We start from the raw sequence: 22,642 nt of genomic DNA on the forward strand, positions 1-22,642 counted from the left end.
AGGATCCATCCCATTTAGTGATTGGACTTCCTTTCTCTCTGTTGTTCTTTCCTCCCCCAGTCCTCCACCTGCAGTTAAATTAAGTAGAATTAAAGCATCAGAATCACACTAGTCCACAGTCAGTAAATACTGCTCTCATTCTCCAACAAAGCACTGCCGTCTGTAACAGTATGTGGTAAGCTGCTCAGCTGAGCAACTGCAGAGCTTTGATGTCACTCCAGCCTTCACAATGATTTGTCCTCATGTCTCTGCTTGTACACAATTAAATGGGATTCAGTAGCAATGTTGAGAGGAGGCACCACAGTTATTGTGGAGTAATGTCATTGGACTAGTAATCCAGAACCCAGGCTGATCCTCGGCCTTGAATCCCACCAGGACAGATGGTGAAATTTGAATTCAATAGCAATCTGGAATTAAGAAGTTACTCTAATGTGTAACCATTGATGCAATAACTAAAAACTCATCATAAAAACCCATCTGCAGTCCCTGCCTGGTCTGACGTACATGTGAGTCCCGACGTGGTTGGCTTTTAATTGTCCTCAGAGATGACTCAGAGAGCAAATCAGTTAGGGATTGGCAACAGTGTTAGTCTTACCAGCAACGCCCACATCTCACACAAGAATAAATGCAGCCTGTAAGAAAAGCTACTGAGCATGTGTGTGTCAAGTCACATGGATGGAACCTGAGTCTCTGGGTTCTCGAAGATGTTCTCTATCACAACCATCCCTACCTTTCCCTTGTAAACATTTATGGTTAATAAAGCTTGTTAAACCTCTGATAAGAGTAAAAATCAATCATGACAGTTATGAATGCTAATATTGACAGGGTTGGGAAATAGATTACAAACCTTGCAAAACATCAATGGTTGTCTCTATGTATTGCAGCAAGTGTGGCTAAGAACCATGGAAATTAGAAATCCAATCTAACTATTTAAGACCGTCCCTTCCGAATAATTAGCTTGGCTAATGATGGAATTGAATGTGGGGATGTTATGTTGTGTTTTCTAAAGAATCCAATAATTTTTCAAATGAAAGTCAGGTTCCCAGTGACTATCTTCAAGGGCCACATGCAAGATTTGAAGTTTTACAACTTTTACTGAAGAGAAAACTTTAGGACAAAGAAAATTTACAGCCCAGGAATAGGCCCTTCGGCCCTCCAAATTAAGAGCAACCTAAACAAATCACCACTTTTCATAAGACACAGTATAGTTTAAATGACAGATCAGAACCTTCCTCTTTTAACACATAAACTGACAAAAATTTCCCACTTCACACTTACACTATACATTTGTTCTTTAGACACTCAACTTCCTACAAACAGCCTAAAATGAATCTTATGTCCTGAAGGTTTTACTCCATTCTTTTCCTTTCCCAGCCTGGTGATCTTTAACCTCAGAGCTGTCCTTCACAGTGAAGACTTTCCTAGGGATCCCCTCAATGGGATCAAGCCTCATTTTCAAATCCTCATGAATTCGCTCTTTCCAATCTGAGCATGGGCCCCTACCTGTGCAGTAAACAGTGGAGATTTTACCCTTCTCTTTGTTCCCTCTCTCTCAGATCTGGAGAGACTGAACTGTGAATGAATCTCTTAGAAGAATCTTCTAATCCATTGCTACAATGGCTTCCTATGTGCCAATCCTCTCTTAAAGCCCATTTCCATGACAACATGAATCATGTGGACTTTGTACTCAAGTAGAAACACTGATTATTTATTCTTTAGCCCCCAAATAAATTCCATCTCAGAATTAAATAGCCAATTTAAACTATCACCAGTTGCAACCTAACATTCTCCATGTTCCTGGAACTTGGAGTCAGAGCATCATTATCATTTTTGTTATTGTCTATAGACCTTGCACCTTCTTCCCATTAAAAATACCTACCTCCATCACCTCCCTACCACACATGTAATCTTTAGGAAAGAAGCTATCACGGCATGCCATCAGCAGAATTCAGGACAGGTCACATAACCCCAATCATTCCTCAATTGTTCTTAGTCAAAAAGATAGCAATCTTTCAAAATCCTATTTCCTATTTTCTCTCCTCAGAATCTCGTCCTTATCTCTTCCTATATCATTAGTTCCAATGTGTACAACAATCTCCTGCTGGTCCTCTCCCCTTTGCGAATATTCTGTATTGTCTCCGAGATATCCTTCATCCTGGCACGAGGTGGGCAGCACACTATTCTGATTCTCACTGTCGGCCGCAGAACCGACTGTCTGTGTCTCTGACTAGTCCCCTATCACAATCGATCGTTTGTGGAATGCCCCTCGTTACATTAGAGCCAGTCTCAGTACCAGAAACCTGGCTGTTAGTGCAACACTCCCCTGAGAGTCCATCACCCCCTACATTTTCCAAAACAACATACTTGTTTGAGATGGAGATAGCCACAGGAGACTCCTGCACTACCTGCCTCCCTCTTCTACCTTTCCTGGAAGTAACCCATCGACCTGACTGTATCTGCAATGTTTCTCTCTTCCTGTAACTTCCATCCATCACACCTGCTAGCTCCTGTAAATTCCTCATTGCCTCTAACTGCCACTCCAACCGATCCATGTGATCCGATAGGATTCGCAATCAAGCGCACTTCCTGCAGACATAATCATCAATAACATGGAAACTCCCCCTAATCCCTCATATCGGACGGGAAGAGCACATTACTCTACTAAAGACCATCTCTTCACCTTAACAATCTACAGACCCAGAAAATAGCGCAGTCTTACTGCTCTAAATATACTGCTCCAGGCTAATGTGGTACCTAGGCTTTAAGTTTTTAAAGTTTAATCAAGAGACAGATTTCAATAGAATCAAAAACCACTCTACTCACTATTGTATATTCACAAGCCGGTTAGCTTCTCCCCTGCTATGATCTCTCCACCCAGGTTTCTCCAAGGTCAGCTGTGGAGCTTGCTGCTGGTTTACTTTTCTTAGACGAACTCTGATGTTCCTTTCTCCATTTGATTCACTTCCCAACATATGGTCACTGTCTTTGTCTCCCTTCCTCCTTTTTTAAAGTGTCGTTGTTTTGATCTTTTTTTCCTAAAGTTCGAAAGCAATGGAACAACTTACAGAACAGCAATTACTGCTCCTAGAATTTGAGGAAATCAGCTCCAAAGCTGAAAATACCTCAAAAAAAGGAACAGCTCTTGCAGCCATGATTTTTTCCCGTTCTCCATCTTCGATATTAAGAGAGTAGTTAGAAAACCACTTGAGATCTTTGGCTTCATAATTCGAAGCTTTGAGTATAAAAGCAGTGGTGTTATGCTAAACATTTATAAAGCTTTGATTAGACTACAATCACAGAACTGGGTCCAGTGCTGCTCATCACACTTTATGAAGAATGTGAATATCCTTGTGATATGCCAGTGTGTGGTTAATCAGAATGCTTTCAGAGACGAGGCACTTTAGCTCCAAGGTTTGGTTGAAAGAATTGGCATTGGAGCAGAGCCAATTGAAAGGGAGATTTGAGAGAGGTGTTCAAGATTATGACAGTTTGAGATAGGTAGACAAAATTGTTTAAATTTGCTGATGATACAAAGACTTGGGGATACAGGGTTAGAGTTTTGGGCAAAAGTACAGTTTGAGGAATGTGACGAAGAACCTTTTACACAAGTGGTGATGGCCTGGTTTTGAATGTGATGCAGGAGGAACAATGAATGCTTTCCAAAGGAAACTGGATGGACACTTGGGAGAAATAAAACTGTACGGCAATGGGATTGAACAGAAGAATGGGACTGGATAGATTATTTATCAGAGAGCTAGCATGAACCCCAATGGACTGAATGGATTCCTTCGATGCTGTGATGATCATATGTCTCTAAAACTGTCGAAAGCCTACCCCATATTGTTCTCAGAGATCCAAAAGCCCAAAGCTGAGCTTGTGGTCGGAACAATTCTATAAATGATGAAACTGAAATTACAGCAGCTTCTGTGCTAACCTATGATACTGGAACTGAGGTTGGATATTTCATTGCTGGCAGCCATACTCATTACAGCTCCCTTGTTTATAACCAGTGAGTGTTCCTGCAGAATATTACCTCTTGCTTTCTTAGCATAGAAACACACTCAGCACCTGTGGAGATCCGACTTTATGTTTGTCGACTCAGGAATCCCTGTAGCTATAAGAATTGCAAAATTTCTCTTGTGAGGCTCAATCAGCTGACTGTAAATTAAAACCCCCAGGAGACATTTTAAAAAGAAAGAACTTTCAAATCTCCATGACTTTATTAAAGAGTGTTAAATGATTAACCTAGAATGCCTGTGACTCTGTGCTAAAGAGCCACTCACTTTGTTAAAAAAGATGTTTGGCGAAGCTGTTTTTTTGGTAAAAAGCCACATATCATCTCTGGCATAATGACATCACAAATGGACTCGCAGGCACCTTTGCAGCTCAATATACATAAATACCATCAAATTGCTCAAAAGGAAATAAACTCAACAGTTTGTTATGAAGCTATTTTAGACCCAGTTGTGAATTTAATTCTTCACAGTACAAACAAATTTGAAAGAAAGCCTTGCATTTATACAGCGCTTTATCACATCTCTTAGAAATATTGTGTTCAAATAATTACGTTTGTAATCTGTTGCTTTTTTCTACATTTTAAGAGATAGTCAATTTGCCACTGAAGTCATGATACTTTGTCTCTGAAATTCTGTGGAGGTCCACCCAGTCTCGAGCCAGGAGTGCAGGTGAAACACTTCTCAAGAAAACTGAAAAGGAAACTCAGTTAAAACTCACACAACACCAGGTTATAGTCCAACAGGTTTAATTGGAAGCACACTAGCTTTCGGAGCGACGCTCCTTCACCAGGTGATTGTGTTGTGTGATTTTTAACTTTGTACACCCCAGTCCAACACCAGCATCTCCAAATCATGAAAAGGAAACTGGTATCAAGTTCCAATTCATTTCAGGAGATCAGTAATTTCTAAGGAAAAGAAACTCTATAGTGTAAAATGTAAATGGTGGACAAGCAGCAGATCCACCCCAGGTCCGGAGGCTCAGCATCTGGAGCTTATTTGGAAATTGCTGCTTGGCAACTTGACCCAGTAGATGAAGGCTAAGCCAGCTTCTGCAGGAAATGTGTGGCAAGTTCACCTGTGGGATCCCAGCCAGGAATCGTAAACCAGAATCAATTTTTATACAGATAGGCTGGTCAGGGTGGAGGTGAGGTCAATGGGCAACACCTCAACATGATGAATCAGTGAGCAGCAGAGGTTCAAATCCAGTGGAAGGAGCTGCTAGTGGCTACATGACCCATACAAATTAGCTACTCCCTCAACTAAACCTTGAACTCAGTCTGGATTATTGTGGAGGGTATTGTTAGTGGCAATCCAAATGAACCCACGTGAGGAGCTAGACTCTTTAGTTTTTGTTGTTGCCTGGTGCCAGCAGCTCAAAACGCTCTATCCCGAGCAAATGAAGAGATCAGTGTAACTGGTGTCATTCTGTGGTGCCTCTGTGAGGGTTATGCGAAGGTCTCATAGGAATGTCTGACCTGGCACCACATCAAATAAGGTGCAAGGACGAAAGTTTATTATTACGAAAGGAGAAAGTACAAGCGAGCATTCATCAAGACAAGAGTTCTTTGTTACTTTTTTTTTTCTTTAAGGTATAATTATATGTGGCACAATGTCTTCATAAAGGATGATGTTAACTTAGTCAGCACTCTTGTCAGAGAGTGTAATGTAGTGTTGAACAAACAGGCATCAGATATGCACAAAGCACTAGTCCAAACTCAAACCCTGTGCCCAGCCTGATTTAGCTTCTTAACAGTGGGGTGAATAGATGCCTTAAAGCTTGGATCACATGGTGCTAGCACTTTGATACTTATCAGCAGAGCCTGCCTGGGTCACTGGGGCTTGGATCGTCTGCTAACCAATAGATTCAGTTTTGCTGTGTTATTTGGTGGGTGGCACATCAGTTGAAATACAAAGAGGTTTATATAAAGATTAGAAAGATTGTTTTCATTTTATTCAAATAGATTGTTAACTATTTTCTCTTGACCTCAGCATCTGACTGAAACATTTCTTCGGATGAAGATAAGATTTATTACATTTCTTTTCCTTTAATGAATGGAAAACTGTCTATTGACGATGGTCTGAGTCAAGTCAGCACTCAGGTCAGATAGTAGGAAGCAGTGTTGAGCATTCAGGCCGAATCATGCCTAGTGGAGGGCAATTGTGGAGACCAGTCCAGACAACATGCAATGGTGATTGGGGGTGGGGGGGGCTCCATGCACTGGGACCATAGGGAACTGGGAGGCACTGGATGCCAGAGCAGAGATGACCTACAAATGCATGAGAGTGGCACCATTTGTTTTATGCCCAGTTTAGTTTGAAAGCAGCAAAGCGTCATTAATGCAAAGGAGCTTCTTGGAATTATTGTGGTGAACGGTAACCACAGCAAATTTAAATCTGTAAACTCCAAAACATTCATTCATGGAATGCAGGGAAATCTGGAGAGTCAATGTACAGGGCTGGAGGGACACCATGTGATTTACCACAAGGAGGGCACCCCCCGAGGATGGATCTGCAAGCAGACATCAAGAGTGCACAAAGCGCCAGCCTAAATTCAATCTCTGCAATGTAACAGATGATAAAAACTACAGTCAGTCCAACTGTGAAGTGGGGGGGATGAACGTCGGTGACTGTGACATGTCAGAAGACAGTCCAAAATCACTTTTGTGCAAGAATACTGCTTTAGCTTCAGTTTTATGGGAGTAATCAAGTCAGCAGCATTCAAGATATTGTTGTCCTTCATAGATTTTCAACAGGTAAGCATTGAAAGGAATGACTGATGCCAGATAGTCATTTGCTGAAACCGATAATCCCAGAGGCATAGACTGCTTTAATATTAACCAACCTTTGCACTTGGTGGGGTTTGAAAGCTCTCTGTCTCTTATTAAGCTGTCTGTGTCATCAGTCTATGCACTGCTGAGTCTAAAACTCACAGCGGGTATTGAATTTTAGATCGATCTTCTCCGGGAACAGTCAGGATTAATGTTATGTTTTTCTCATGTGCATACGATGGATTTTATTGTATAATAATGCCAACTTTGCAGACTTAACATTTTTTTTTCTCATTCTCCACTTTATCAGGAACAGACAAAATGTATTCAGAGCTAGGGTTGTTGAAATATATATTCACACTGGGATAACTCTCCATCCCTTGCTCCATTGAAAAATGATGGAATCATTCCAACTATAATTTCTTGGTGAACAGCTGTACAGTATTGTCAATGTCAGTGACGCAAGGACACGCTGTTGTTAGTTCAAGGTCACATTTTTCTTGTCTCATTTTTTAATGTCATTACCTGAACTTTCAGACAATGGCCTTGCAATCTCCCCCACAAGGAGGGAGGATGCTGTCCGTGCACTGTGAACAACACAATGCAGAATATGATTCACTCGCTATAATCTGGGCATGTCTGAGTTAACAAAGTAGCGGGTAGCTTCAGCTTGTATTGCTGGAGAGAGGAAGAGATGAATCATTGTCTTTTGCACAGGAACAAACACTTGGCATCATACACCTGACAATGAAGGTCAACTCTTCACCAAAGGAGAATAATGGTGACTCGAGCCACAAGTATCCAGGAAAGGAGCAGAGCTGGTGTTCAAGTGAAATAAACCGGTCTTCCTTCTGAATTCTGCACCTGGAAACCTCAGTTATTAAACTCAATGGTTGCTTAATGTGTTGTTTTTTGTTTTTGTGCTATTTTGTACAGACCTTTTTGTAATTTTGCAGATAACATTACTGGATCCACTGATCTTCCCTTTCTTTGGGGGGGGGGGGGAGGAAGGTCCAGGTCTCAATCTTGGTCTTTCACCTGGAACAGGGATTATACGGGTTCTTCATATGCAATTGCTTTCAGAAAGTGAACCGAATGAGCTCAGATTTCTGAAGAATTTCACTGTGGTCAGTCAACATTCTCACCAATCTTATAATGTAATGCTACTGCTTTCATTTTAATTCTCTTTTTGTGCACTCTGAACGATTCGTACCTAGATACTTGTACCTAATTTGGTGCCAGTAAAAGGCAGCCATTGTAATAACTTTTCACTGTATTCCTTTACATCTGAACTGGGGTACAAGTAACAATAAAGGATAGTCTATTCTATTCTATGTCCTAAGTTAAACTTAACTCACTTTCTGAAGAATCAAAAACTGTCTATTAACAAAACTCTGTTTGAAAAAAAATCGCACATGGATTTTTTTTATTTTTTGGCTTTTTTTTTCAATTCTGAGTTGAAAAGAACTAAAAATGAATCAAAATAAAAGTCTGGTACTACTAAAATGTAATAACTTTAAGAAATCTAGAAAGAAATCTAGAAATAAGCCTGAAATCTCAGGAACGGCTGTGAGATCCACGCTAATCTCAGTTCCAACCATTTTAGAATTGATGCTCTCTCACTCTGTGATATCCCCTGTCAGTCAGTAATGTCACAAAGCTAGTCCTTTATTTTTCCTAAAAGCTGTTCGTTGGCTCAAGGATACTATGTCCTTGATTTTTTTCAGAGGAATAATAAACCAGGAGGGGCTCCAATCAGTCTGTTTATGTATAGAAATGAAAAGGATTTTGAGAGGCCTTTTTGTTTAAATGTAAACAGATGAGACTTCAGGCCAAAGTGGTCATGTTTTAGAAGTGACCTGTAGAATGAAAAGGGAGTGGTCAGCTCTCGAGCTGAACTGAGCAGTTTAGTTCAGTCCAGAACTGGTTGGGAGTACTGGACTCTCTTCTGCCCTTCTAACTTCAACCTGTAAGAATCTGACCCTTTTTTGTACTGTGTTTTAAAGGGGGTTTGCTCACTGGGATTGTTGTGTATATTCGGAACAAGATACTTAAGTCTAGTTTTCTTAAACTGAGTTCTGTAGGGGTTCTTCTTTCTGTTCTTCGTGTTTCATTGTGTAATTTTGTGAATAATTTTTTTGTCTGTTTTAAACCTGGTAGTCAACCTTGCTAACTTAATCCAGGTAATTTTCAATGTGCAGTTACCAAACCTAGAGATCCCGCCCCAAAAAACCCAACTAACATCCTGACCATTGAGCTATACTGCAAATCATATATACCCAAACGGGAACTGACTACCCTCCCGAGCTGAACTGACCACCACTTGACCCTATCCCCTGACCCAACCCGACACCTCCCAATAAAATGTAACTGCCTCATGCACCCTCCCAACCAACTCAACTACCCCTTCACCTGAGACAACCTGACTGTTCCTCCAATCACCTGATTACTCATGAATCCACTGTTGCATCAGGTATTGGCTCCGAAGGGTTAATATTAACGTAACATTGGATCCACCCATTCTATTGACATTACAGTCAGTCTGTGAGTGGAGGCAAGCAGTGGTCCACTAGCTTTCAGTGGGAGCAAGTGTACCTGCACCAGCTCCCGAAGGTCCTAGTGCTTATGCCTGATCAAACATTCTCATCATACAATAAATGCTTTTGTATCTATGGGCAGTGCCTCTTCTGTAGATACCTCACAGTGTATTCTCTACCACTAATCACTAGATAGGCCCCAAGATAAAGAGGAATCCAAGCAAATTACCTCAAACAACCGTCACTCAAGTTGTGTAGGGTACTCATGAAGTGGCAGGTAGAAAGCAAAAGTTTGTGTAAAAAAACGAATGGGGGGGAATGCATTGCATGGCCCCTTTAAAAGATTTTTTTTGGTGCTTAGAGTTAAAATGGATAACTGAACAGCAGTTTAAAGTATAGGTGCACAAACAGAACCCAAAGTGAAACATTTTGTATCAAACAGCCAAGCAGCATTTTTACCAAGAAAACAAGTCTTTTCAAATCTAGCCAATCGACTTAATACCAAGCCCTGACATACTGAAAACCTATCACATTTAAACCTGATGGGTTTGATTACTGAGAACCAGTCTGATTGTGAAGAAATTAGCAAGTCATCAAGGATATAAGAGATGTGGGCATTTTGAAAATTTGGGGAGATCTAACTGCCATTCACCAGAGTTAAGAGTCTCAGCTCTCAAGAGAAAAATTGTCTCTCAGTCATCTATGTGTTAGGGAAAGCACAATGTAAATAATCCTAATTACATCAATATGAATGTCGGAGAAGACATTTTGTACAGAGCAAGGGCTTTTTGGAAAGAAAATCAGCAGAGAGGGTGAGGAGCATTTCGGAAGACGCAATCTATGTGAACTTTGCGAGTCTACATTTTAATTTTGCTGCTGGAACTTGTATTTATTCAAACAGCATCCTATTAGAATCTTGTTTTGTTCAGGGATAGGTAGTTAGAGAGGGATTGCTCAGTTTTAAAAGGATTTCATTTCACTTAACCACTCATATATAATAGAGTGGGGGGTGAGAGCTCGGTCATACTTGTTTCACTTCTTTATCAGATTACGAGGTGAGGCAAGCTTCTCAGTTTTAATTATCAGAGGAGTGTCGACCTCCCCTTCATAACACAAGTGACTTGGCAGAACAAAGAGTTGAAGGAAACTAGTAAGAATGTTGCACTGGAACAATTAATGAAACTGAAAGTTGACAAGTCTCCAGGACTTGATAGTCTACATCCCAGAGTGTTGAAGAATATGGCTATAGAGATTGTCAATCATCTTCCAAAATTCTATAGATTCTGGGATGACTCCTATGGATTGACTGCTTGTAAATGTCACCCTGCTGTTTAAAATCAGAACAAGAGAAAAACACCAGGAACTATCGACCTTACATACAGTCGTAGAGATGTACAGCACAGAAACAGGCCCTTTGTCCAACTCGTCCAAGCCAACCAGATATTCTAAACTAATCTAGTCCCATTTGCCAGTACTTGGCCTATATCCCTCTAAAGAAGAAAGTGAGGTCTGCAGATGCTGGAGATCAGAGCTGAAAGTGTGTCTTTTGCCCGAAACGTCGATTCTCCTGTTCCCTGGATGCTGCCTGACCTGCTGCGCTTTTCCAGCAACACATTTTCAGCTATATCCCTCTAAACCCTTCCTATTCCTGTTATATACCATCCAGGTGTCTTTTAAATATTGTAATTGTACCAGCCTCCACCACTTCCTCTCGCAGCTCATTCCATACACGCATCACCATCTCCATGTACAAATTACCCTTTAGGTCCCTTTTAAGCCTTTCCTGTCTCACCTTAAACTGTAGAGAAATGCTTGAATTTATCATAAAGGTAAATTAACATTTAGATGAACATGATCTGATTGGCCAGAATTAGCATGGATTTGTGAAGGGAAAATCGTTGTTTGACAAGCTTGTAGGATTGTTTGGAAGTGTTACTAACAAAATTGACCAAGTGGAGTCTTTAGGTGTAGTATATTGCTTTCTTTCAGAAAACGTCTGATAAAATCCCTGACAGGAGGTTGTTTAGCAAAATGAAAGCAGTTTGGATAGAAGGTAATGTATTGGCACGGATTAATAACTGGATAGCAGGCAGAAAATAGAGAGTAGGAATAAATAGTTAAAAATCACACAACACCAGGTTATAGTCCAACAGGTTTAATTGCAAGCACACTAGCTTTCGGAGCACCGCTCCTTCAACAGGAGACAATCACCTGATGAAGGAGCGTCGCTCCGAAAGCTAGTGTGCTTCCAATTAAACCTGTTGGACTATAACCTGGTGTTGTGTGATTTTTAACTGTGTACACCCCAGTCCAACACCGGCACCTCCAAATCAGGAATAAATGGGCCATTCTCACATTGACTGTGACTCATGGGCGACCATAAGGATCAGCACTCAGGCCTCAACTGTTCAAAATATACAGCAATGATTTGGACATGGGGACCAAACATTATATTTCCAAATTTACAGATTTATAATTTAAAAAGCTAAGCAAGAATGAGTGTTGTGAGGAAGATATAAAATGTTTTCAGGGTGATTTAGACGGGCTTATTGATTAGATAGGAAAATAGCAGATGGAATATAATGTGCAAAAAATAAGCAAAGTTATCTACTTTGATACAACAAACAGGTGTGCAGAGTATTCTTAAATGGTGGAAGGTGGAAAATGTAGATGTGCAAAGAGACTTTAAGCACCTTGTCAATAAGCAAGCTAATAGGAAGGCTAGTGGAATGTTGGCTTTTATTGTAAGGGCATTTGAATACAGGAGTATTGAAGTCTTGCCTCATTTGTACAGGAACTTGATTAGAACCCAGGGTTCTGTGTACAAATCTAGCCTCCTTCTCTCAGAAAAGATACTACTGGTCAGACAGGGAGTGCCAACAAAGGTTCACCAAACTTGTTCCCAGGATGGTGGGATGGTGCTATGAAGAGAGATTGGTCAAACTGAGTCAATATTCTCTAGAGTTTTAAAGAATGAGAGATGATCAGTTTGAAACTTCCAAAATACCTAAAGGGATAGACAAGGTAGATGTAAGAAAGATGTTTCCCCTGGTTGGGAATCTAGAACTAGGGGGCACAATATAAAAGTAAGGGGGATACCATTTAGGACTGAGAAAAGAGAATTTTTTTTATTTAGAGGGTGGTGAACATTTGGAATTCTGTATCATTGGTAGTCACAGGTGAGATGCCGGAAGTCTGGAAGTTGGCTAACGTGGTGCCATTATTTAAAAAAGGTGATAAGGAAAAGCCAGGGAACCACAGACCAGCAAGCCTGACATTAGTGGTGGGTAAGTTATTGGAGGGACAGGTTTTATATGTATTTGGAGAGGCAAGGACTGATTAAGGATAGTCAACATGACTTTGTGCGTGGGAAATTATGTTTCACGAGCTTGATTGAGTTTTTTTGAAGAAGATATTGATGAGGGTAGAGCAGTGGATGTGATCTATATGGACTTCAGTAAGGCATTCGACAAGGTTCCCCATGGGAGATTGTTTCGGAAGGTTAAATCTCATGGAATACAGGGAGAACTAGCCATTTGGTTACTGAACTGGTTTGAAGGTAGAAAACAGAGGGTGGTGGTGGAAGGTTGTTTTTCAGACTGGAGGCCTGTGACCAGTGGAGTGCCACAAGGATCGGTACTGGGTCTGCTGTTTTTTGTCATTTATATAAATGATTTGATGTGAACATAGGGGGTATTGTTAGTAAATTTGCAGATGACAACAAAACTGGAGGTGTAGTGGACAGTGAAGAAGGTTACCTCAGAGTACAACGGGATCTTGATCAGATGGGCCAATGGGCTGAGGAGTGGCAGATGGAGTTTAATTTAGATAAATGTGCAGTGCTGCATTTTGGAAAGGCAACTCAGAGCAGGACTGTACACTTAATAGTAAGGTCTGAGGGAGTGTTGCTGAACAAAGAGAACTTGGAGTGCAGGTTCATAGTTCCTTGAAAATGGAGTCGAAGGTAGATAGGATAGTGAAGAAGGTGTTTGGTATGTTTTCCTTTATTGGTCAGTGCATTGAGTATAGGAGTTTTGAGGTCATGTTGCGGCTGCACAGGACATTGGTTAGATCACTTCTGGTTAGACCAATTCTGGTCTCCCTCCTTTCAGAAGAATGTTGTGAAACATGAAAGGGTTCAGAAAAGATTCATAAGGCTGTTGCCAGGGTTGGAGGATTTGAGCAATAGGGAGGTGCTGAATAGGCTGGAGCTGTTTTCCCTGGAGTGTTGGAGGCTGAGCGGTGACCTTATAGAGATTTATAAAATCAAGAGGGGCATGGATAGGATAAAAAGACCAGGTCATTTCCCTGGGATGGGGGAGCCCAGAACTAGAGGGCATAGGTTTAGGGTGAGAGAGGAAAAATTTAAAAGCGATCTAAGGAGCAACGTTTTCACGCAGAGGTTGCTGTGTGTTTGGAATGAGCTGCCAGAGGAAGTGGTAGAGGCTGGTACAATTACAACATTTGAAAGGCATCTGGATTGGTATATGAATAGGAAGGGTTTAGAGGAATATGGGCCAAGTGCTGGCAAATGGGACTAGATTAGGTTGGGATGTCTGGCCGGCATAGACGAGCTGGACTGAAGGGTCTGTTTCTGTGCTGTCTATCTCTATGACCCTATGAGTGTGGAAGCTCAGTCTCTGTTTATGTTCAACATTGAGGTTTAATGACGAATGGTGTAAAGGATAATAGAGATAGAGTATGTAAAAGGCATTGATCAGTCATGATTGTATGCAGTTGTAGGACAGAATGGATGGGCTGAATGGACCATTCCTGTTCCCATGTTTCTACCCAGCACCACTTACTGGTCAAAGTGACAAACACCGGAAAGTACCAGGAGTTATCTGGGAAGATGCCCCCACATCACCCACTCATCTACCCACTGACCATACCCGCTCATCCACTCACCCATTCACTCACTCAATTACTTACTCACTAACCCTCACTCGAAACATGGGCTCTTAAACTGACCTGGTAGATTACACCAATTCATGCCATTAAAGGAAGGGTCTTTATCCTGAAATTGCTCCTCTCCAATGAACCACTTCGATTTGCTGTGCTGCACATTGCTTTCACAGCTGCCAGTGGGAGGTCCTGTTAGGTCGGGAGGATTCTCAGACACAGGTACAATGTGCCCAGCATCGCTGCTGCAGTGGGCCATTGTGTAATAATGCTTTAAAATAATTTTCCAATTGATACCTCTTGTTCTTTTTTCAAATACTTTAAATCTGTGTCCTCTAGTGACTTCTTCTGCCAGTGGAAACAGTTTCTCTGTATCCTTATCAAAACCTTTGATGATTTTGAACACCAATCTTAAAACTCTTCTTTATCAGTTCTGTTTTAAGGACATAGTTGATGTCTCTCATTCCTGAGACCATGTTTCTAAATCTTCTTTGCAAATTCCCTGGAGTTTGATGTGATTGTAATATGGGCCAAATATCCAAGGGAGTGACTTGATCCTTAATGGATGCTTCATGCCCTGTGGAAAGGAGAAATGGAAGGTGATCAGTTGCTAGTGTTTGCTCACGACTATATAAGCACTATGAAGTCAGTACAATAGGGTACAGAGTGGATGGTGTGGCCTATTGAACCTTGGTGCCTGGTTTGGCCTCCCTGGACAAATATGCTGCAGAGCTCCAAATGAGCAACTCCCCCACCCCTCAACAAAGCAGGGTACTTGGCAGTGTTCTGGACAAACCCAGCCAGAAATGAACGGAGCACATAAGGCAAATAGAAAATGGGTTGATAAGCTTTATGGTGAAAATTTGTTGTTCAGAAATGCTAGTTCTATTTCTCTTTCCACAGATTCTGTGCATTTCCAACATTTACTGGCTCAGATTTCCAGCATCTCCAGTTGGGAAATAGAGTGAGTCTGTAGGGGAGGTGTGTGGGTGGGGGGGGGGGGGGGGGGGGGGGAGCGTACATCCAATGTTCATTAAGGTTTGCATCAGAAACCCAGGATTGAGATGGCTGAAAACAGTGCTACCAGTGAGCCAAAATGAACACACCCCTTTTATGCATTCATTCTTGTATTCTTCTTGGTTGAACCTCTTGTTGGGATTCTCGTTGAAATTCCCAATGGCTGGGGGAGGTATTTTGTGCTGAAAGCATTTTTATCCATGATTTTCTCAATATTGAGAGGTCATGCTTTCAAGGTGAGAGGTGAAAAGTTTAAAGGGGATACACGTGGCAAGTACTTTACACAGAGCTTGGTAGGTGTCTGGAATGCATTGCCAGCAGAGGTGGTAGAGGCAGGCACGGTAGATTCATTTAAGATGCATCTGGACAGGTGCATGAGTAGGTGCGGAGCAGAGGGATGCAGATGCTTCGGAATTGGGCGACAGGTTTAAACAATGGATTTGGATCAGCTCAGGCTTGGAGGGCTGAAGGGCCTGTTCCTGGGCTGTAAATTTTCTTTGTTCTTAGAACTTATGAAATTGTTACATTAATCCCTGCACAGCTGCTCCATGATTCACAAAGACAATCAGGTAAAGCTCCAGAAGATTCAACTATCTTCTTGTTTGCACTATCAAATCCTTGTTTTACATCGTCGCACACAGTTTACTTTCCCCCAGCCCAACATATTTTGCAAATTAATTGATCTTCTCACATATAACACAGTAGCTCAGTGGTTAGCACTGCTGCCCTACAGTGCCAGGAATGCAGGTTCAATTCCAGCCTCAGGCGACTGTCTGTGTGGAGTTTGCACATTCTCCTCGTGTCTGCGTAGGTTTCCTCCGGGTGCTCTGGTTTCCTCCCACAGTCCAAAGATGTGCAGGGTAGGTGGATTAGCCATTCTAAATTGCCCATAGTGTCCAAATATGTGCAGGCTAAGTAGACTGGCCATGGGAAGTGCAGGGGTTACAGGGATGGGGTGGGGGTATGGGTAAGATGCTCTTCAGGGGGTTGGTGTGGACTTGATGGGTCAAATGGCCTGTTTCACACTGTAAGGATTCTATGATCCTATGTGAGCAATCTCTCCTATCTCTAAATGTATACCACTGTATGAAAAATATCAGAATGAAAAATTCTTTCAGACTTAATTAAAATTAATTAACACTGATCATTGGCATGGATTTAACCAAGTTTGCTTGAATCTTGTCAGGAAACAGAAGTGAAGAGTAGCTCGTAAAGTGCATCGATAAAATTTCCCGAACAGCATCATTGCAAAACCAGAATAAAAACTCACTAAGTATGCACTCTTCTAGTTTCAGATATGTATCCTTGAGTACAATGCCATTAAGGGAAAAAAGTTATCAGGAAGTAACACATTATGAAGTGATACTGTAGAAGATTTATGCCTGAAATAGAAGTGTTGCAAGCTGTAACTGAGTCGACTTTTCACCAGCTGATTAAGCATGACAGATGAGTCAAACAATTGACCTTTATTTGGCTGGGAAAAGTGAAATGGCCTTTCTTTAACCTCTTTGTTAGATGGAATGCTTCCTAATTGTAAACTGCAAAGTAACTGCCCACAAGACAAAGAGGAAATACTAGTAAAAATAAACTGTGACTGAAGTAACAACAATAGATTGAGTTATAATAATAAGAAAGAAATGTGTTATACAAACAGTTTAGAGTATGTTTCTTAGCCTGTCATAAGCCATGCATATTGTATCTAGTTGACCAATGTTCTTGTGAAGCTCTTCACCGTGTTTACAAGTATTGGGTACCAATCAATCATCATTAGTTATTTTAATTATCTCGAATGAAACCATTGTTCTCTTAACCATCTTTCCTCTGTGATGTCTTTACTTTATGGCATTCTTTTGATGATGCAAAATCAAGATTTAGTTCTCAGCATGGTTCCAGTTTTTGGTACAGTCTGTAAGCGGAATTTTCTGCTCCCAAAGGAACTGAGAATGGTGGATGATAGAACTTAATTGGGTGAGAGTGCAAAACCAGAACTTTCACAATCAAAATAAAAGTTACCATTTAAGTCAGCATTCTCAGAAGGTGAGGTATGCCCCTTGGCATTAAGCGTTGAGAACCTCATGTCCTGTATTGCGTCTCATTAATCATGCACCTCACTGGTATTAGCACAGGCTTCTCAAAGAACTCCCACCCAATTTAAAGACGAAATGCTTCAGATACTCATCTGCTCAGACCAGGTGAATATCTAGTGACCTGTTCTTCAGCTGCAATCCTGGTTAAATTCTTTGCCTGTTCGCCTTCTACCAAAATATTGTAAATGTTCATTGTCTTTTCTTTTGTGGTAAATTGTACAACTACAATAGGTGTGTCCAAAGGATGAGGTCAGGATGTGCCTCTAGGCAATCACAGAACCAAACAGGAGAACGGCAATGAAGCAGCTTGTACTTCAGGTGGTAACTTCATGACAAAGTCAAGGCAGCAGTTTGTGTTTTCAATGTAAAAAGGTAGGTCGATGTAGTGAAGGGCATGGTGCTGCATCAACACCAGAGATATAGTGCACGTAACTGCAGCATCTTCAGCAAGTACATAGCCGGTGGCTGAAGAGTGGGGTGATGCCTAAATAGGAGAATGGAGGCATGGTCAGTGGAGTGAGGCTGGACTCTGGTCAGTCAGAGAGTCTCACCACAGTCAGTCCACGGGCTGGGGTGCATTTAGGTTGATAATAGATTTCCAAGTAATTGGTCCAATTCAGATCCAGGAGATTAGTAACCTGTCAGACAAGGCGTAAGCCATGGTCATCCTGGAAGTCAAGGAAAGATCAATCCTGGTCTTGCAGGTGTGACAGTTAGGGATGTCTTACAAATGAGGCATGGGGCATAAGCCTCAGTCAATCAGGGGGAGGATCATAAGTGCATGTGGCGTCAGGGTGTGGTAGAACATGTCCATCTTAGCATTGAGGTTGCAGGTGGCTCAAGTCTGGTGATTTGTCTGGTTGTACTGGCTGGGTATGAGTGTGGTTATATTTATAGGATCAAATAAATGTAATAGGGTGGGAATAGAGCAGAGAAGTTGTACAATCTCCAAAGGAAGGCCAAGGAAACTCTGAGTGACTCTGGTCTGGATTTGGGGAGAGTGCAGGGGCAGGAAAAGGGATCAGCACTTTGATTATGAGGGACTCATTGGGTTAATCAGTTACATTAATAGTAACAAAGAAGGCTCAGGAGAGTGAGGCTTGAAGAAGCGAGAATCGTGAAACAGTGGAGGGTATACTGCAAGTCACAGAGGGTGCTTGCAACTGGTAGGAGTCAGGCTTTGGGCAGGTTTTGTTTGGCATTGGACATTCCTGATGAAGGGCTTTTGCCCAAAACATCTGCTCCTCGGATCCTGCCTGACCTGTTGTGCTTTTCTAGCACCACACTGTTCAACTCTGACTCTCCAGCAACTGCAGTTCTCATTTTCTTTTAGATCTGATTCAATGGACAAAGGTCTTCTTGCTACACTTTCAAAATTAGCAATTCGCCGAAGCCATTAACCTTCACAAGAGGCTGTACAAAGTTAAAAATCACACAACACCAGGTCATAGTCCAACAGGTTTATTTGGAAGTATTAGCTTTCAGGTGGTGGTGGAAATTCACAAGGGGGTATCGTTTTAGGGCAAGGGGCAGGAGATTTAGAGGGGAAAAAGCTTCCACACAGTGGATGGTGAGACTCTGGAATGCACTGCCTGGGAAGGTAGTGGACGTTGGAAACCTTATAACCTTTAAAAGATATTAAGATAAGTATTTCAATTATCATAACATTCAAGGATATGGGACAAATGCAGGTAATTGAGATTAGTGCATTTCTAGTGGTAGTTATGATGGTGCAGACTTGATGAGCTGTAAATCTATGAATCATGGGATCTCAGATTTTAGCCCAGATTTTGGGATCAGTAGTAAGAAGCAACACAAAAACATAGCCATGAGGTTCAAGCATCGATTGTCCTGAATCAACTTTCATGCAAGCACCATTGACAGAGGAACCTCGATTATTCGAATATCAATTATCTGAATTTGGGATTATCCGAAGAAGATCTCAAGGTCCCAATAGAAACAATACATCCAAGAGGTGTTTCCAACACTGATTGCGTCTTTTGTGTACAATGATTAAAAGTGAACTCAGCTTACTGAAATGTTGCCGAGAACAGTCCTGCACATCAATGGGAGCCCAGGCACTATAATCTCTCTAACATTGTCCTGTCCAGGGCAAAAGTGGAACCTGTCAAAACGTTGCAGTAAAAAATGTGTGTTTGTTATTTTGAGACTCACCCCTCAAAGGCAGTCTGTCTGTTGGTTCCAATCTGGCTGCCATCTCCATTCTGGGGACAGGGGTGGGGACGCACGGTGGGTGGGAGTGCGCGGGGGGAGCAGGGGTGCACCTGGGGGTGGGGCAGTGGTTTGCACGGGGTGTGCTGCTGCCTAGTCTCCTGAACTGGGGAGCAGACATAGCAAGTGATCACTCTGTCAATCCCATTGAACTGACTTGGGTGGTGGGGGGGAATGGGGTGGAGGTGAGTGGTGGTGGGGGGGCTTCAGCAATGCTGCAGGTCCCTTACACACAAGTGTGTCTCTGCTCAGTAACAAACCTTGAGACAGAGAGAGGGAGCAAGGCAGGCAGAGTGAGGAAAAAGGAAACTTCAGAAAACTCCACGCTCCAGAGGAAAGGCATTGAAACAATTAACTGAATAATCAATTATCCGAACGAAATAGCACCTGCCCATCTTATTTGGATAATCGAGGTTCCTCTGTGTACTGAGTCTGTAGAGTCCAGCAACTGTGAAGACATCAAGTAAGCTGATTAACCAATCAGTTTAAAGTATTTGCACAGACAGTGTGCTAAGAAGCTACAACGACAGGACGATGTGCATGACTAACATCAGATGCAGCATGTGATAGGCAGGACCCCTGACCAGGTCACTGTTCAATAGGTTTTCCACATTCATTTGTGAAACAACTAATTGGACCTACACCTGGAGGACTGCAGAAGTTCAAGACAGCAGTGATTAGGGTTGGGCAATAAATGCCAAGCCAGCCTGTGAAGCCATTTCACTTGAAAGATTAAAGAATTAAACTAAAAATCTTTGATTAAAATTGACCTTTTTAATCATGGCACAAGAAGCATGATAAAAATTGGGACATTCACATGCAATGGACATAAATGCTGAAATGTTGAACAAAATTTAAAACGTATGTATTATTTACTATTTTATCAAATTAGTGTACTCGGACCAGAGACGTTGTTCAGAAATTAAAATTTGAATTTCTAATGAATGACTAAAAGTATTGGATGCGATTTCAAATTTTAAGACTTTTATTGTTAAAAATATACTAAAAGCAATATTGACTAAACACTGTTTCAGTGGGAAATTTATCCACTAACTAGGGGAAAGAGCCCCGTGATGACAAAATATCACTGTTCCTCAAGTAGCCACTTCATTAGTTGGGAACTAACCTCAGCACCTTTAACATTTTCGAGCTAAGTAATTTCTACACCTTGAACTGATTTTCACAGTGAGGGATGACTTGAAATGCTTCGGATGTGGAACTCATTTCCCGGTGGAGAAGGGGGAGGAGCTGATTTGCGGAGCTGAATTTAATGGGAAGTTACATAAGTAAACAAGAGATCAAGGAACAGAGAGATATACTGATGAGATCAAGAGGGGTGAAGCCAGGCATCTGTAGACTATAAACAATGTATTGAATCTACAAAGGGACTGGTGCAGTGCTGTAATTTCAATGTAAACTTTAAAATCAACTGCTTTAAATGGAAGGTGAGGATTTGTGATAAATACGCTTCCCCAGCATGTTCCTCACATAGCTTGGCCACCTTTTCTTCAGATTTACCTGCAGCCACAAAGGTGTGAGTGAGTGACAGCCTATAGTGCCTTTGCTGTGTCACCCACTCCTTCAGAAAGGTCACCAGCGTGTACTCAAGACACAAGGCATTAGCAGTGATCCAGGAATGCTTTTACACGTGAATGTAAACATTCTCACTATTGTGTTTCTCTAGATTTTTTTTAATTTGCAAATCTTTAGTCATAAAATCACACATGTCCAAAACCAACTGCAATTAATTGGTAGTGTCCCTTTCAATTTCAATAAAACTTACCAAGTTTGTCTTTAGGCAGTACTAATGGGATTTTCAGTGGGAAGCCATTGACAGTAAGTCTGTAGATTCAATGAAATTCACGATTAAATCCTATGACTGGGATTGCTAATGTATTATTCAATCTCTTCTGAGGGGTCCTCCTGCACAACTCAGCTGTATGGCTGAAACAAATTGGCCCACAGCATTTTAACAACAGTGAAGAGAAATCAGAGCTAACGTTTCAGGTCCAGTGTTCTGAGGAAGGGTCACTGGAACCAAAACGTTAACTCTGTTATCTCTCCACAGGTGCTGCCAGACCTGCTGAGTTTTTCCAGCAATTTCTGTTTTTGCTTCTGATTTATAGCACCCACAGTTCTTTTGTTTATATCTTATCAACAGTGATCATTTCTCAGGCTATCTATGTCGGCCAGTAAAACAAAAATCTCCAGTAACATTTTGGACTTAAGTCCTAATGGATTTAATAATGTACAAACAGTTCTTTCATTGACTGAAGAGTAGACAAATGGGTGCGTCTTTGCTTTCTATCATTATTGACTATAAATCCTGTCATTCTGAGTCTACATCTGAAATGTATCCAGCCATTGAATAATCCTGAACCTATTGGTTCTGTTTGTAATTGTGAAATGTAAATACAATGATGAACATTAACGTGTGTGTTACCTTATTAGAGTCAAGATAACCTTGATCATGTGGATATACCAAAATCACAAATTTATGCACATGGTTATAACTTTGCATGTTACATTCCGAAAAGCCTTTCTCTTGAACATTTGCTTAAATATGATAGCTATCACTTTACTTAAAATCAATTCCTCCAGGATATCTCTGTAGAGGTTCCTCAGGGTAGTGTCCCAGGTCTCTTCAGCTTCTCCATCCATGCTCTTCTCTCTGCCATAAGGTGAAAAGTGGGGGTGTTCGCTGTTGATTGCAAAATGTTTAGTCCAATTTGCCACTGCCTAGATACTGAAGCAGTCCATGTCCATATGCAGGAAGACCAGGACTACATCTGACTTGAGCTGATAAGGGTCAGAGAACATTAACATCGCACAAGTGCCAGTCAATGACCTTCTCCAGCTGTGGACAATCTAACTATCTCCACTTGCTATTCAGTGGTATTACCATCACTGACTCTCCCATTATCAACTTCCTGAGGTTCACCATTGACAGAAACTGAACTGGACCAGCTACATCAGCAAAATGGTTACAAGAACAGATCAGAGTCTGTTGTGAGCAACTCATTGCCTGCCTCCAAAGTCTCTTCACCCTCTGCATAACCCCAATTAGAAATATAATGAAATAC

Source organism: Chiloscyllium plagiosum, unplaced genomic scaffold, assembly GCF_037043375.1.
Source record: "Chiloscyllium plagiosum isolate Xiang-an unplaced genomic scaffold, Cpla_swu_hap1 HiC_scaffold_3, whole genome shotgun sequence".
In the NCBI taxonomy this organism is placed as follows: Eukaryota; Metazoa; Chordata; class Chondrichthyes; order Orectolobiformes; family Hemiscylliidae; genus Chiloscyllium; species Chiloscyllium plagiosum.